A 15707-nucleotide genomic window follows, 5' to 3' on the forward strand; every position below is an offset into this window, starting at 1 on the left:
GCACTGGCCTCTGCCTATTTCATCACCCCAGGGCTGGCTACCAGGGTGGTGGGGACAGTGCAGGAGCACCACTGTATGGAGGTTGCCAGCAGATCAGGGTGTAGCAGAGGACTTGGATGGGGATGTTGGTGGTGGAGGGTAGGTGGTCCCTGTGGCACCTTTCACTGGCTTTTGGATCCTGAAAGGTGTTGCACAGGAATCATGGGTGTTTTTTTCTCATGGTTTTAAGTTTGGTATCTACAGGCCAAAAATGGTCTGAGAGGGTCTCCTGTCCCCAGAGTATTGAGCTGTTCCTCCCCTCTTCTGCTTGGGTGGGTGAGGAATGGGCAGGAGTCACATAGTTCAGTAGCTGGAAGAAGCCTTGTGTGGAAATTTTGCCCCTTGCTGGAAGCAGCAGCTGAGAAGGGTCTATAGGATTTCACCCTTCTCCCCACTGGTTGCCAAGGCTTCCCTGGCCTAGGTCAGCATATAGCTTGTAAAGGGTCCCTTGACCCTTTCCCTGTGAGACCATATGTGCTCTAGCAGAGCTTCCTTTCCCACCTCCAGTTCCACCTGCCTGCCAACAGCCAGGAAGGGTGAGCAGAGGTCTCCAACATTTATCTGATGTGTTTACCCTGCTACACCTTCCTGTTCTCCAGCCCATGGGGAAAAAAAAAACCAAAACAAAAACAACAAAAAAGTGGCTGTAGTTAGAAGGAAGAAAGGGACTAAGCTGGGGTTTGCTGGCCCTTTTCACCCCTCTGGAAGGAGTATGAAGTGGGTGTGCTTGCCCTTTGCTCTTTCTCTGTGTCTTAGCACAGCAGTGCTGACACTGGATCTGTTCTTATCTGCCTACATCCCATTTGCAGGATGTCTATGCACTCAAGGACGATGCACCCATGAAAGACTTCTGTTTTCTGTCTATCCAAGACAGAAGCCCTGCTCCTGGAGCTTGTTTTCCTTTTTCCATCCATTGCTCTCAATCTTACTAGCAGCAATGCCTATGAGTGCACAGAGACAAGATCTCTGCAGAGTCAGAGGTGATGGACTTCTCAAGCCTGCACTAGATCTTGCAGTGAACTGCTGAGAGGGGAAAATAAGGGACTGGGGTCAAATCCAAAGCCCGGACCTGTGGCTTCTTCCTGGTTACCTTCCTGCTCTTCGCATGCTTGAAAATGATCTCCAAGAAGTGTTGCTCCATTATTTTTCCAAGAATGGAGGTACTGCTTACAAACTGCTGTTTTCCAAATCCTTCTCCATGCCCTTCTTAAAGGTGGGAGCAATATTAGTTGTTTCAATCGTCCCTTTCTCAGTTGCCATGATATTCCACTGTGACTGACAGCAGCTTCATTCACATCAACCAACACTGTTAGCTCTTATGAGTGAGTGGCATCCATTCCAGTGACATCAGTATGTCTCCAGCCTCTCTAAGCAGTCCTTAAACCCCAAGCTCAGCCCTCCCATCTCCTTCCCAGACCATTCTGATGAATGCAGAGAGATCTGGGAGCAGGCTTTGAACATGAAGATGCTACAAAAATCCATTGATCATTGTAGTCTTTTCCATGTTGTCTAGTACCATGCTGTCTCCTTCATCCCTCAGTGGATGTGCATTTTCCCCAACTTCTAGCATGCCTGAAGAGTCCCATTGCACTATGATAATCTTGACTAGTCTGACCTGCCGGATACCACCTCTAAGTATCCAAGCAAACAATGTTTACAGCATTCTTTTGCTGTCTATTTTAATTCCCATTCTTACATGCTTTCTTTTAAAAAAAATAGTGCAAGAAGCTCCCCTTTTTAGTAAAGCAGGACTTCTACTGAAATTTCCTGTCTTCCTGCAGAAGGGAAGGCCTGGGAGATTCAGGTGGACACTGTGAGAAACCCCTTCCCCAAGAGGGTTGTGGAGCCCTGGGACAGCATACTGGGGTGGTGGGAGATCTCCATCCTTGTGAGGTTTCAGGGGTTAGTCAGCGGCTCGCCAGCTGTGTGACTAGTACAGCAACAAAGCAGACCCTCAGGAGCACCAAGCCAGAGCCAGTGGAGCAGCAGGAGAGCACAGTCCCTCTGCAAAGGACACTGCTGCTTCAGTGGCCAGTCTTGATAGGGCCATGGATGATGCTAGCAAGGCCAGAGAAGCATGGAGGGCACTTCTAGGGAAAGAGCACGGAGACAAATGGTTATTTGTGCTTTCCAAACCTGCTTTACACTGTGTTTCAAAAGCCAAAACTTGGCATGGTATTTACCACTGTGAGCGTCTGCCCAGTTGCAAGAGAGAAAGGGAGGAGCTGTGAAGCTTTCCACAGCTGGGTCCAACTCATCCAGAGCTGGCTGAGCCCATGTCTGGGAGCATTTCTTCCAGGTGTCTGTGGAGGTGCTGGCACATAGGACATACACTGCAATATGAGCTCACTGACTGGGGGTTTTTTACACCCTTCAGCTTTCTCTTGAGACAGAGAAACAGCTTGGTCAAAAATGCAGACTCCCATATGAAACAGGCTGAAAAGTCATCCCAGTAGCAGCACCCCACCTATCAAATGCCCCAGTTTTCTCTTAGCAAACCACAATCTGGAACAACAACAACAAAAAATCTTATTTGAAACAAAACAAAACAAAGTCATCATCACCATATCTCTTCCCCATGGGACTTAGTGGCCACTCTAAGGGAATTGCACTGATGAATCCTCACAGGGAAAAACAGTGCTGAGAAAGGAGGTCTGGGCTCACAGGGGCAGGATGTGCTCCAGCAGTCTGGAAGGAAACTTAACTATTGTCCTCTCCAGTTCCAGAAATACTCTCAAAGATATGTGGGCCCAGTGAAGAGGATGATGTGCCAGAGAAGAGACCAGCACTGGAGAAAATCAGCTTTGAAGAGAAAAGAGATTATTTTTCAGTTGTTTGTCCAGTTTTTTTTACTTTCTGACTACAGTACAACCCAGGCAGATGTGTTCTGACAGAGGAGGCTGTGCTAAGCTCAGGCCAGGCACTGGGGTCTGCATGCAGTTCATGCATCCACTTACTAAGCATCAACACCTGGGGACATGCTGGAGACAAGAAAGTGCAAAGGCTGTGTGAGGACATCAGTAACACTGGTGAGATGGGCTGTGGAGGTGAAACAAATCCACAGATACAGCTGTGCTCTCAGAATGTCTGTTTTGCCCAGTTCAGGTAGAAAACACTGACTTTCTGCCTGTGTTTTTACAACTCACTTTTTCACCCAGCTGCTCAAAGCTGCACAACATATTTTCCAGGTCTGGGCAGTCTTCCAAAGTTTGGTCTAAGCAGGAGTCTTACTACAGAGCACAAAGCTGAGGGGATGGGTTGAGCGTCTCTGGAAGGGGAAGACTACAGCTTCTACCTCATCTGGACAAAACCCCAAGTGGGATTCAGATTTACCCTGGCTTTGGGTATTGAGTAAGAACTCTCCCAAGACATTTCCCTGCCTAAATCATTCTAAAACACCATCATTCCCTTAGAAAACACAGTTGATAAGCAGGAATTGACTGTGGATTGGTTACCTCTAACTTGCATGAACATTGTGGTACTTCTCACCAGGAATCCTATGGAAACAATGTCCCAGCATGCCTGTGCTGATGTAACAGAGATTGCCCAGATAACATAGGGAACACAAATGGAAATTGGGATTGCTCAGGGAGGTCCATGTAGCAGCCCTCAAAGCTGTGACCTCACTGAAATGAGAATTTCTGGTGTGAAATCAGTAAGGGTACAAACCCTTAACATGTAAAGGGCAGCTGAACATCAGAGGCAGTGATGGCAACTGCAACTGTAAGCAGCTAATGCAGCACTCCACCTGGGAGTTTGCCCTCTGCAAAGTTAGTTTGTTTGAACATCAGCATGCCTAAAACACTGCCACTGGCCTGCCTTTGAAGCATTTTGCTAAAGAATGCTCTGTCCCACATGGGTTAGTTTAAAATGCTGCCCCAAACTGTGATTAGACACATCGAGTTGATGATAAAGCTTCACTGAGGACTAGAGCATTAGATAGGAGAAATGTGAAGAAAAAAAACATGTTCAGACACATTCATAGCACCATGCACTAGCCTGAGTGACACTGGCAGCTCAAAAGGGTTTTGTCAGGGTTTGTAACCAGGCAGGCGGTGAGAATCTCCATCCTTGGAGATGTTCAAATGCCATCAGGACATGGTCCTGGTCTTGCCTGAGCAGAGGGGTTGGATCAGATGATCTGCAGAGATCCCTTCCATCCTCATCTGCTCTGTGGCTGCGTGTGGTCCCCAGGAGAGCAGGGCTGCATGGAGCAGGGGCACTCATAGCCCCACAGTCATCCTGTAGCAGTGATTCTGGGGACAGAAGCCCCCAGAAACACACCACATTCAGCAATCTGGCACTTCAGGGTGTCTTGAGTTTCTAGACAGCTCTTAGCCCTCGTGCTCCACCCCTTTCCCTGCATGGTGCCAACAGGTGTTGCTTTCCCATGCCTCAGCAGGTGCCTGACCCTGTTTTTCAGATGTGTTTCTCATTGCTCAGCTGCTGCTGCTTTTCTTTTGTACATTTAACACAGGCTTTTCCCAGCTTTTGAGGCTGCACACCTAATCGACCTCCAACGAGTTATTTATAGTCTTGGGGCCTCTGCTTTTGAGCTGTTCCAGAACTTTCAGGGCCTTTACTGCTATCACATTTACATCACACATTAATAACAAGAGACACCTGGTACCATGGGCCAGTTTGCACACCAGGCACTCATGACAAGCTGTCAACAAGTACGACAGGCCAGGCCAGGGTCCTGGTGCAGTGAGCATCCACTGATTTGGGGTAAGGACTGGGGCTGTTACCAGCAGTGGCAATGTTGTCCCTGGTGGAGTCCTGGGCAACAGCATCAGATGATAGAAAAGCAAATCATAAGTCTTGGAACACTACAGAAATGCTGCCAAAAGCTCATCTTGTAACTATGCAGCAAAGCTCACTGTGGGATCCTATGGGAAGGGAGAATATTTGTTTTGAAACTAAGCTTGTTTCCTCACTGCCACCCCCCACATCCCCTTACTCACAAGGATGTCCAAGATGAGAGCATCTGAGTGGTCTGTCCAGGATGCTGGCACCAAAATGCAAGCAGTCTGTCCAAGAACACTTAACAGCAATGCAGAGTAAAAGGGACACTCACTACTGAGGTTTTACCATGTCTCCTGATCTGTTAACTTAAGAACTATGTGCTGATTTGAGACTTGCCGTTCTGTACCCATTAGGAGCTGATGGTGATCATGGTCTCCTGTCTCCCCATCCTGCTCCTCTTTGAGGAACTACTAAGATACTCTCTTGCTATTTGCCTCCTTCTCAGAATGTTTTATGTCTCCTACTCTGTTCCCTGTCTTCCAAAAACTATTTTTAATGGCTTCAGTATAGCCTGCTTTAGGCTGTCGCATATTTGAGACCATCCCTGATTTTGGGGTGCTCTGGAAAGTGGTAGGACCCCTGTAATCAGTTAATACAAGTGCCATTCATGGCTGCCTGCCCTGCAGCCACCCTTGCCACTTGTTCCTGCAGGTGCTACCTACCCACGGACTCTCCATCCACACGAAAGTTTTCATTGCAGTCCCTTGCAAAGAAAACCGGCACAGAATTTCCATTAAGATAAAAGAAGCAAGGGCAAGAGAACAGTTGGCCACTTATTCAGAGTCAGTTTGGCACTCAGGATCAACAAAGAGGCTGAAAACTGCGATTAAAGTCAGCCTTGAGGCACAGCATTGTCAAACAAACTTGTTTTCTTCTGTTTTTCTTCTTTCAAAAAAAACAGCACAGGATTGTTGCTTCAAGCCAATAAAGGGCATGGTGTTTCTGTTACATAATCAGATTTGCTCAAAGCATTTTTGACTTAGTATCACCTGATGGTTTGGTAAGATTCATGCCTTATGCAAAAGAAACAGCTTAAAAAGTGGTTCGGTGACCTTTGAAAAAGTAGCTGTTACAAAACCTCTATGAAGTTTGCAGATGGCAGAAACATGGTGGCATAGCAAATAATGGCTCTCTGTTACAGGAGGCTCTGGATTTTAGTAAATCATTACAGTCTGGTGAAATTAATAAATAAATTACAGAATCGCAACTGAAGGCCAGTAGTGCCAGATGTGACATCTGTCTTGGAAAGCAGTGTTGCAGAGAGATGGAAGTGCTATCTGTGGGTAACACCATGAGCTCTTTGTGCGGCGGTTAATAGGGATAATGCAACCTCCAGCTGTAAGCAAGTGGGTAATGGCATTAGAAACAGGGATCTTGCATTTGTGCACAGGCCTGGTAGGAAAAGCACTCAGCTCCTGTCTGTATTTCCAGAGGAACAAGGAAATGTGCATATTCAAAGCAGCTGCAGAAATAAGAAAGGAGTGCTACAGCAGGAAGATTACCTTGTGCTGCATATATGAGAGGGAGAGAGCATCTCTGAGCACTGTTCAGAGGTACAGTGCCATAAAAGGGAAGACTCTGATACTCCCCCAGCTTTCAGTCTTTCCATCAATAAGGTCTCTGCTTTGCTCCTTTTTTTTTCCCTGACACTGGGTGTGTCTCCAGGGAGGAGGCATCTACAATTCAGCAGGTAACTTCTGCAGCTCTGCGTTGTGACAGACTCTAAATCAGGGCTCAGGCTGCAGAGCTGGTTACATGCAGGGATCAGGAAGAATATCCCCTTTCCTGGTTAGCTCCATTTTCTGTTTCAAATCTTCACAATTGTTTAATCAGAAATGAAAGTGCTCAGCAAGTTTGGCATGACTGAGTTAAAATGACTGTGTCCAGGATGCTCGAATGGCATAGGGTAGACAAGCAAAGTTGAGCACACCTGTAAGCTAGGATCAGCCTGCACATCTGAAGCCATTCTTTTGGGTAGATGATTTCACATTGCAGGGCTGAAATTTTAAATTCCTAATCCTATATGCACAAGCTCTTGACAGATCTCAACACTAGGGGCATCCCCTTCGTTTCTGGGTGCACAGCATGAGCCCCGTGACATGAGCATGTCAGGGACATCCAGGTGAATGTCTTGCATCCACCTGCCCAAGCCCTGTCTGTACATCTTTCCTTCTGCTGATTGTCCATCCAGGGAGCCTATTTTCTCTCACCATTGATTTGCCAAGCCACAGATGTGCACAGTCCTGGGAGAATGGCCTTGGCTCTGTCAAATCCCTTACTGCCCTTTCAGTGAGAGAACAGCCTCTTCGTAAGTGTCAGGTGCGAAAGCCCCAGTAAGGAGTCAGCAACAGTGGATGCAGACATCTGGCTTTAGAAAACCAGTTCTTCCTGAACTTCAAGCCAAGAGCAATGCAGCTTTTTCTCTGTCCCTGGGAGGAGGGGACTAGACCCTGGACCTGGGATGTTTTCCAGCAGAACATTTATACAAGGCCTTCAGCAGTCTGCTAGAGGAGTGCCACGTGGCCAGAGAGACATTAAACAGAGCTGGTCCCCGAGGAGATCTGTGGCGAGGATGGGGGAATCTTGGCAGCTCAGTGCAATACAGCCCAAGACAGGGAGAAAAGCAGATAAGCCCCCCAAAATCCTGCTGGGAGGACAGAGCAGGACAGCTGCACAGCTCTCTTAAGAAACGCCTGAAACCCATGTGTGCTTTTAGTGACCACAAAGCCAGAGGGAAGCACGGTGGATGGCTGCCAGGGAGAGGAGCTGGGGTGGCTCACACGCAGAGAGGAGCAGAGATAGGTGCTGCTCTACGACCTCGACCCTTACAGCGTATTTCTTCTTTCTCTGCCTCTGCCTCGGAGCTGCCTCCCCAGCCCGAACCAGCCCAGCTTATGTTAATGTAGCACCTGCTACAGGGGCAGGGGGAGGTGGGCTGCAGTCCCATCCTAAACTAGCCGGTGCCAAAGGAGTACGCTTGGTGCAGTTGTCAAGTCGACTGACTTCATAGCTCTGTTGTGATTTCCTCCTCCTGCTGCATTCCTCGAATAGCGATATTTGTTTTGGAAATTCCTCTCCTGAACAGTTCTAGGCTGGTAATTTGGGAGGATGCGGGAGCTGGATGGGGCCAAAAGTTGCACTTGCCCTGGTCCTGTGTGACGGGCTGCCCATGTTGATTCATATGGCACTCACGGAGGTGACTGGGGGAAGCACTGCCCCAGTCACACAGCTGCTAAGCTTGTAGCTTATGTTGTTCTATCATTTATGGTCCCTCTGTTGTTCAGCACTTTGCTCTACAGCAGTGGTGGCCCAACAGAGCAGCCCACTCCTTCCACCCTTGCTGTCCCAAATCCCCACCCCTGACCTGGCTTCAGACTGTGCAAGTTGAAGGAGAAAGTACTTCCTGTGGCAGGACTGCAGCTCACAGCAGGGATCTGGCAGCAGCATTGCCAAGCCCTGTGGCACATTTTGCTTTCTCTGGTGGCCACCATACTCTATTTCATGTTGTCACCCCCTAAGATATTCATAGCTGTGCTGGATGAGGGAAGCCATGCAATCATGGATGAGTGTGAACACAGGTGTTTCGGAGGACAGCTGGTGATGAAGGGCTCCTGGCCTGTGTTTGAGAATGCTGAGAGGGAGACAAGTCTTTGGGCTGAAAACCGCAACATGGGAAGTCAAGAATTAAGGGAGGGAAAGGGGTTGTGGCATAGCTGTACACTTTTCACCCCTGAACAGCTGCTTGGCATCCTGGCCCTCTCACGAGACAAATCAAGTGCACAGAGAACATCCTAACACAAACAGGACTCAACAGAGGAAAGGGTTGTCGGCACCAAACTGAGCAGCTGTGCTATTAACCTCAGCGTGATGCCAGCAATATCTTGCCTGACTAGAGAGCAGATCAGTGTCACAGATCAGGGACTCATCTGCCACACTTCTGGGAAGCAGAAGGCACTTTAACGTGCTCATGCATAGGACAGAGCCATGGCATGGCAGATACTAAACACCTCCCCACGTCTGAAACCCTGGGCAGGCTGAAGGAGGGACATCCATCTCTGTCACTATGCATGTGCAGATGTCTACATGCCAGACAGCCTGGAGGGAGCGGAACCCCCAAAATATGCCTGCTTCAAAGCTGTGCTCCTTTCAGTGGGCTGTGGGCTTTTTCTTCAGCCACAGAGGCACTTCATCCACCAGGAAGGTTCTTAAAGTAAGAGGACAAGTTCTCTGAACTGCAGACTGACCCCATTAAGTAAGCAAGGGAAGGGAAACAACCTGCAGGATGCCCCAAAAGCTGGGCAGCACAGGGATGGATCAGAAGCTGAAAACCCACACTCTCACCTGCCCAAATACTGCATTGTGCTGTGGGTTCACACTGTGTCTGGAGCAACATCTGTGTGTATCTTACGCTGGATCTACCATACCTGGCAAAACATCACTCCAAGGATCATGTATATCTCTGTTCATGTATGCTTCTGCAAGGTCCTAGTATATAAAGAGGCAGCAGACATCTTGCACTGGACCACAGGACAGACAATAAGGATGCTGGGCTAGGAAGCTGCCATTTTCATGACTCCAGGCAAACCTAGGTAGTTGTGGAGGGTCAAACCCCCACACAGGAGGGTCAGTCCTGTGGGTCAACACATAAAAGAGAAGCAACATGCTGCACAACACCAAAATCCTATGGCAGAGAAAGCCTGAGCTGCAGCATTTTTGGGGGCAATTTCCAGGAATTAAATTAGCCTTGCTTCACTGCAAACAGACATTTACATACATATTACGACACAGCTGACGAGTGCCTGGAGCTGTGGCTGTACTGGGGAGAGGAGCTCCGGCTGTTCTGGCCCACGGGCAGTTGTCTGGGACAGATGTCCTCTGTGGCAGACAGGGCAAGGAGGCTGCTCACAGGTTACAGGACTTCAAGGCAGCTTGGCCACGACTTTGGGCATGGGGAAGTGTGAAACCAGCAGGCTGAGGGACAATGGTCTCTTGGAAGCGAGGTGCCAGTGTGTTCATAGCAGAGATGGACAGGGACCACAGGCCCAAGAAGGCTGACAGCAGGTGGGGGGCAGCAATGTCTTGGGGGATGGTCACAGGACAGGTTTTTCCACCCTGTGCTTCCTTTGGGCTGGTTCCTGCTAGTAGTCCTGCGATGCACCCAGAGGAAGCACACAACCTTTCTCAGAGCGTCATGTTTCAAGCACAGCTTGCTCCCAGCACACCAGTATTTACACAGCACTTACTGGTCTCAAAACAGAGTACTTAAAGAAACACTGGGGGACTTCCCCTCATCCGCACAGTGCCATTTGTCACCCGGACCTGCTTGCCCAGGTGGAAACAATGAACTGGTAATTTGAATCTGTTCACACAGTCTCTGGGTGGGGACTGAATACTTTAGCCCCCCTCCAGAAGAGAACATATTTTGCTGCACATATAAGACTGATGGCTACCTTGAATGTCAGAAAGGCTGTGGCGCCCAGATGACTAGTGGTGTTATGCCTTTTCCTGGCCTAGGAAGGTAGAATAGCCTATCATTCTTTATTGGTTTGACTTTAGCTCCTTGCACTTCCTTGCACAACATCAAATCTCTTCTGGCACCCAAACCCTACACAGTGACTGCTGAGCATACTCACTGGATGCATAGCCTGGGCAGGGAGGTCCAGCATGGGTGGGTACATGCTCGGTGAAGTCCTGCCCTTCCAACCCCACTTTCTCCTGACCCTCCTGTTCCCTCATATAAGCAGATGCTCACACAAGCGAATGGCTAGGGTGGCATGATGAACTGCCTGGGAGCTTCTATGCCCTCTGAGTCCCACAGATGCAAAAGACAGTTTGCATAGCTGCTGCTAACAGTAATTGGCGCTCCCAGCTCCATGCAGGGCCTCAGCTGCAGTGGGATATGTACAGAGCACACAGTGGTGCGTGCTAGTCCTTCACACTGGTAGCCCCTGCTCTCAAGCTGGAGCTGCAAAAACAGTTATCTCTGTGCCCAGGGAAGGACCATGCTTCAGCTCTCTTGTTGATCTTGCAACAACTAGTCTGAGCTAGTGTGTATCTGAGCACAGCATTTTGGACACTTGCACAGCCCCAACCAGCACACGGCAAAAGCACAAGCAGATATGCTTGGAGGAAGCTGAGAGGAGCTTCATGCTGAGCAGAGCATGAATCCTTCAGGTGGGCATGAGCAATCCCCATTCTGCAAAAAGGATCGCCACATTTAGCTGGCAGAAAAACTGATTTGGTCCCCTATGACGTATTTCCTGCTCTCGGGTTAGCTCAGACGTTATACACACTCCTATCCCCTGCCCTGCCTGGAGGGAAGCTGGGAACAGGCAGCTCTGTGCGCTCCCGGCCACCGCAGCAGGGAGATGCTGATTCACGCCTGCAGGTTGCCATGGAAACTGCAGTCATCACGACTGAAATGCCGTCATTCTCCCTTCTGCAAACCAACTTCTGCCAGCCCTGGAAAAAGTCAGCCGTGGGCTGAACTATGGCCTGAGAGGCACGGCTCCAACCCACCGCCGGCAGCGGAGACCGCAGGGAGAGACTCGGCCTGGTGCTGCGGCCTGTGGAAGGCAGCGAGCAAGCCCCTTCCCGCTGCCCTCGCTCCTGCCAGCCTCGCAGCAGCTAGGCTGAGCAGGGGGGCAAACAAGGTAGGTCTGAGTTTCAAGAAGCTCTTTTTTTCTGTTTCGGCTCCAGCCCCACAGACTCGGGAATTGGGTTTTCTTGCAGCTTCCCCCATGCAGACAGACAGCACGTAGCTGCCTCCACCCATTCCCCAGAACTGTTCCATTACCACATAACGTCTCCCTGCACCAGCATTTCTTCCTGCCACATGTCCTTCACTCCAGCTGTGCCAACAACTCTACCCCAGCTCACCACAGCTTCATTCCTGGCTGGCAAACTGACCTGTCCCCAGCCTGCCCCTGCTTCAGGCTCTCAATCCCAGGGATCCCAGCCCAGTCCAACTCTGGCCTCCCAGTGATGCCTGAGCAGATGGAGGTGCTGAGTGTAATTCATCACTCATGTTGATTATGCATTCCTGGTTGATTGACATGCCCAAAACAAACACCCATCTGTGTTCACATTTAAACACAGAAATGTTTTTCAGACCTGGCGTTCACAAAGGTTACTGATTTGCTTTACGGAGAACAAGAGGAAAACTTCAGAGTAGAAAAGGGGAGGTTGTTCTTGAATAAGCAAGTCTTTCTGTTATAAAAATGCCTGGATAGCTCTTGAGTCCTCTTGAATCTGAGTGTGGAAAGGAGACAGATGTTGCTGATGCTCTGCTCTATTAGCTGTTAGTCCAAAATTTGTGCCTGGACCTGATTAAACTGAAATCCTTCTCTTACATCTTCTCCAAAGTATTCCATCTATGGTAATGTGAATGCACTAAATGAGTCCAAAGAAGAAAAATCTTCCCCATTCTGACATTTCTGGACTAGAAATAACTACCTACAGGAAAAACTTCAGACCAAGGTCCTTATTCTAAGATCAAAGTCCCATATCTTCCATCCCCCCACTGGGGTTGCTTGTAAGTGAGAACAAACACAAAAGCCAGAACAAAGGGAGAAATTTAATGACTTTGTTTTGGGAACTTGGGTTGGAAAAATAAAACAGAAAGGAGTTCCTTTGTTAGAAAAGGCTGCAGCTTATTTTGTGAGTGGCTTCCATGTGGTCGAGAGTTGCACATGAGTAAATGATTATCCTGTTTCAAGTAACATCCAGGAAACTCTGAAAAAGCACCAGACATAATGACATTGCAGTTTCTTAACAAATCAAATTTCTAACCCCTGCTGTCAGAGTTACAGTATTGCTGTGACTACAATACAAAATAAGGGCAGATCTATAAAGATCCTCCTTTAGGGGAAATAAGTAACTTCTGCTAATGTTTAACTCTGTGGACTGTTGTTGCACCAATAGCTCAGGGTGGAGGCTGCTCCAGCATTTCAGCAACCCTTGCTCCACTAACGCCAGACTGTACAATAGTCAGAAACCCACACAGCAGAAACCACAGTGGTATTAACAAAAGCAACACTAGAAGCATGGTGTGGCCAAGTATCCCAAGGCCTCCAGAGAAAACAACGCCTAGCAGAAGCAAAACACAAGAACAAGCTAAAGGACAGCCAGCAGTGCCAAAAAGCCTCCCATTTTGACTGAAAAAGGAACAGGCTGTGTCACAAGAGCCACCTTTGCCTTTCCAGCATGCCAGGAGCAATGGCCCCAGGAAGAAGCAGAAGGGACAGTGCTGCTGGCACTTTGCACCCCAACATGGCTCTCACAGCTGCCCCATCCAGGCAATGAGTTATTTAGGCCATGCCAGCAAGCTGTATAGTGTTCATTCCAGTGCCTAGAACACAGCGAAACATCTTGCCTGCCGTCTTGTGCCAGCATGCCTGCTCACTACAGTCTCCCTGCCGAAACTCCTGGATTTCCACCAGTCTGATAACCTGCACCTGGGCAGGTCTGTGGAGGATTGTGAAGGAATCTTTCTTGCACTTTGCCAACATCATCACCCATTTCTCCTTACTACAATGTATCCTCCTGAAGAGTTTTTTTGACTCACAGAAACACAAGTCTCCAACACCCCTCCACTGTGCTAGCCATGGTTCTCCTCATACAGCCCAGTAAGCAGTTTGCATTATTCACAGTGAGAATTACTTTTGGCTGATGTTCAAACTCATGTTCACAATTACCTCCAAGTCCTATTCAGCAGCTCCACCAGTTACTTCCCAGCCTGGATCAATGCTCAGGGTTATCCCTCCCTCACCCTCGTGCACCAGGTACCACTGGCACTTCTACTTGCTGGGCTTTGTGAGCATCCTGGTGGTCCAGTACTCCCATTTAGAGACGTCTCTCTGGAGTGAGGTTCAGCCTTTCACCGTGTCAGTCAATCCTTCATAATGATTATTTCCAGCACTGTTAAAAAAAAAAAACAAAACAAAAAACAACAACAAAAGAAGTATGTAAGTATACAGGTACATATGTGTGTGTGTGTGTGTGTGTGTGTATAAAATTCCATTTTTCTAGGACTTAATCTTTTGTCTGCAGACATGTGCTGCTGCACTTCTCCTGTTTTTTTATGTACTCTGACAAAGGAAGACTTTTATTAAAAGCTGTAAAAATAGAAATATCCAATCTACAAAAGAGGAAAACAATGGGAGATAAGAGTTTTCTTCAGGGTGTTACCTGTAGAACCCTTGTGATACTTACGATCATTTCCCTGACTAGTCAAACTCTGAATAGCAGGATTTGTCCTGAGACGTGACGACAATTTATGTAAGCAACTGAAAAGCAATGAGGTTAATTATTTGTGAAATCCTTACCATAATAATTTTCCAACATTTGCTATCACACACCCTGAAGCCAGCCTGTAACTCAGCAATGTCATCACTGGATGTATCCTAGGTGAGTTTTTTTGTTTTGTTTTGTTTCCATTTTTACCCCACAAAGGTGTCCACAGAGTTTCTCCAGATGAAGGATGGTTTCTTACCCAGGTCTTTTTGTTGCATTCATAAAGGCTCCTGTAAAAGCACAGCAAACTGATGGTTGAAGCTGAAACGTGCCTTGAAAGAAGTCATACTCCTGTCACAGAGAAGCACAGCCACCACAGGTACTTGTTGTAACAATTTTATTGGTTCAGGCATGTTAATGAGAGGGCAACACTGCCTTCAGAAAAAAGCCATGCACCTCGGTTGTGGAGAGGTCTTCCCCAATTCCTGGTGCAGAATTTTGGAGTGTGGGGTGCTCCATCATGGTGTCATTCATGAGAGGAATGTCAGGATGGAGACAGTCTGAGAACAACTCTCCGCACTCCCCATGGCCTCGTGGGCTGGGAGGGAGGAGACGCTCACTTTCACATATGTATCACCGCAGAGGAACAAAACTCTTCACTGAATGCCAGCAACAAGTCACTGGGACCATTCTTGGATCTTCTGCTGAGTCCATGGCCTCTGTGTTGGTGTGGTTACTGTGACCTGGCCAACAAGCCCAAAAGGCCCTAGGTGGTCAAGGGTCTGACATGGGGTGGCAACCTGCTGTTTCAGCACAAGCCAGGAGAAAGTTCTCTTGGAGTGGTAGTTAAAGGAAGAAGGCTCTGTACAGCCTTCTCGCTACAATAGTGCTCGAGGTATGGTAAATTTGTTCTCAACAAATTCTTATTTAGAAGAATGAGAACAAAAGCCAAGCAAATCTGTGATGACAGCAGAATAATGGGAAAATTCTATTTGGGAGGGACCTCTGCAGGTGCACAGCTCCAAACCCCTGCTCACAGCGAGGACAGCTTCAAGGGCTTATACAGCCAAGCTGGTTCACAACTGAAGGTCTCGAGTAGGTCTTCTTTCCTTGTAGTGCAAACATCAGACCCACAACCATCATGGTGTGCCTCCGCAGATATCCTCAGCATAGACAAGTACTGTGGGTATGTTCATTGCCACCCTTAAGAGCACAGGAATCTGCCATGCAAGCTACCACAACTTGGATGGGCAAGGGAACAGGACACCAGGGAGGGACAAGGTCTCTATCCTTGGGTGGGTTTCCTAGACACTGCTGCACAAAGCCACAGCTGTCATGACCTTCTGCTGAGGAGACACCTGCTGTGTGCCAGGGCTGGAGTCCTTCAGAGGGCTCTGCTGCCTCCTGTGCTGCTGGGTCCTGTACGACCCTGTCCCCCAGCCATTCTGTGCACAGACGGATGAGAGCATGAGGAGGTGTGCACACACACCACACTGCCCGAGGTGCACAGTGAGCTGCCCCAGGTTTCACCTGCACTAGCCGAGGGCCATCTCCAGCCCCTGCCACCTCTGAGCTGAGCTCTCTCTGAGCACACTCATGGGTCTGAATGGGGGAGGGTCCCATAGGCT

General features: G+C 48.5%; 1 long non-coding RNA gene across 1 annotated transcript; it reads right to left on the bottom strand.

Annotated features, from left to right (window-relative positions):
- Positions 1 to 12402: 12402 nt before the first annotated feature.
- LOC113490340 lies at positions 12403 to 14425 on the bottom strand. Its single transcript, XR_003400207.1, has 2 exons — positions 14339 to 14425; positions 12403 to 12579 (listed from the first exon to the last, which is right to left on the bottom strand). It is a non-coding gene; the product is annotated as an uncharacterized LOC113490340 (long non-coding RNA).
- Positions 14426 to 15707: the final 1282 nt, after the last annotated feature.

Source organism: Athene cunicularia (genome assembly GCF_003259725.1).
Source record: "Athene cunicularia isolate RWA chromosome Z unlocalized genomic scaffold, athCun1 chrZ_part3, whole genome shotgun sequence".
Taxonomy (NCBI): domain Eukaryota; kingdom Metazoa; phylum Chordata; class Aves; order Strigiformes; family Strigidae; genus Athene; species Athene cunicularia.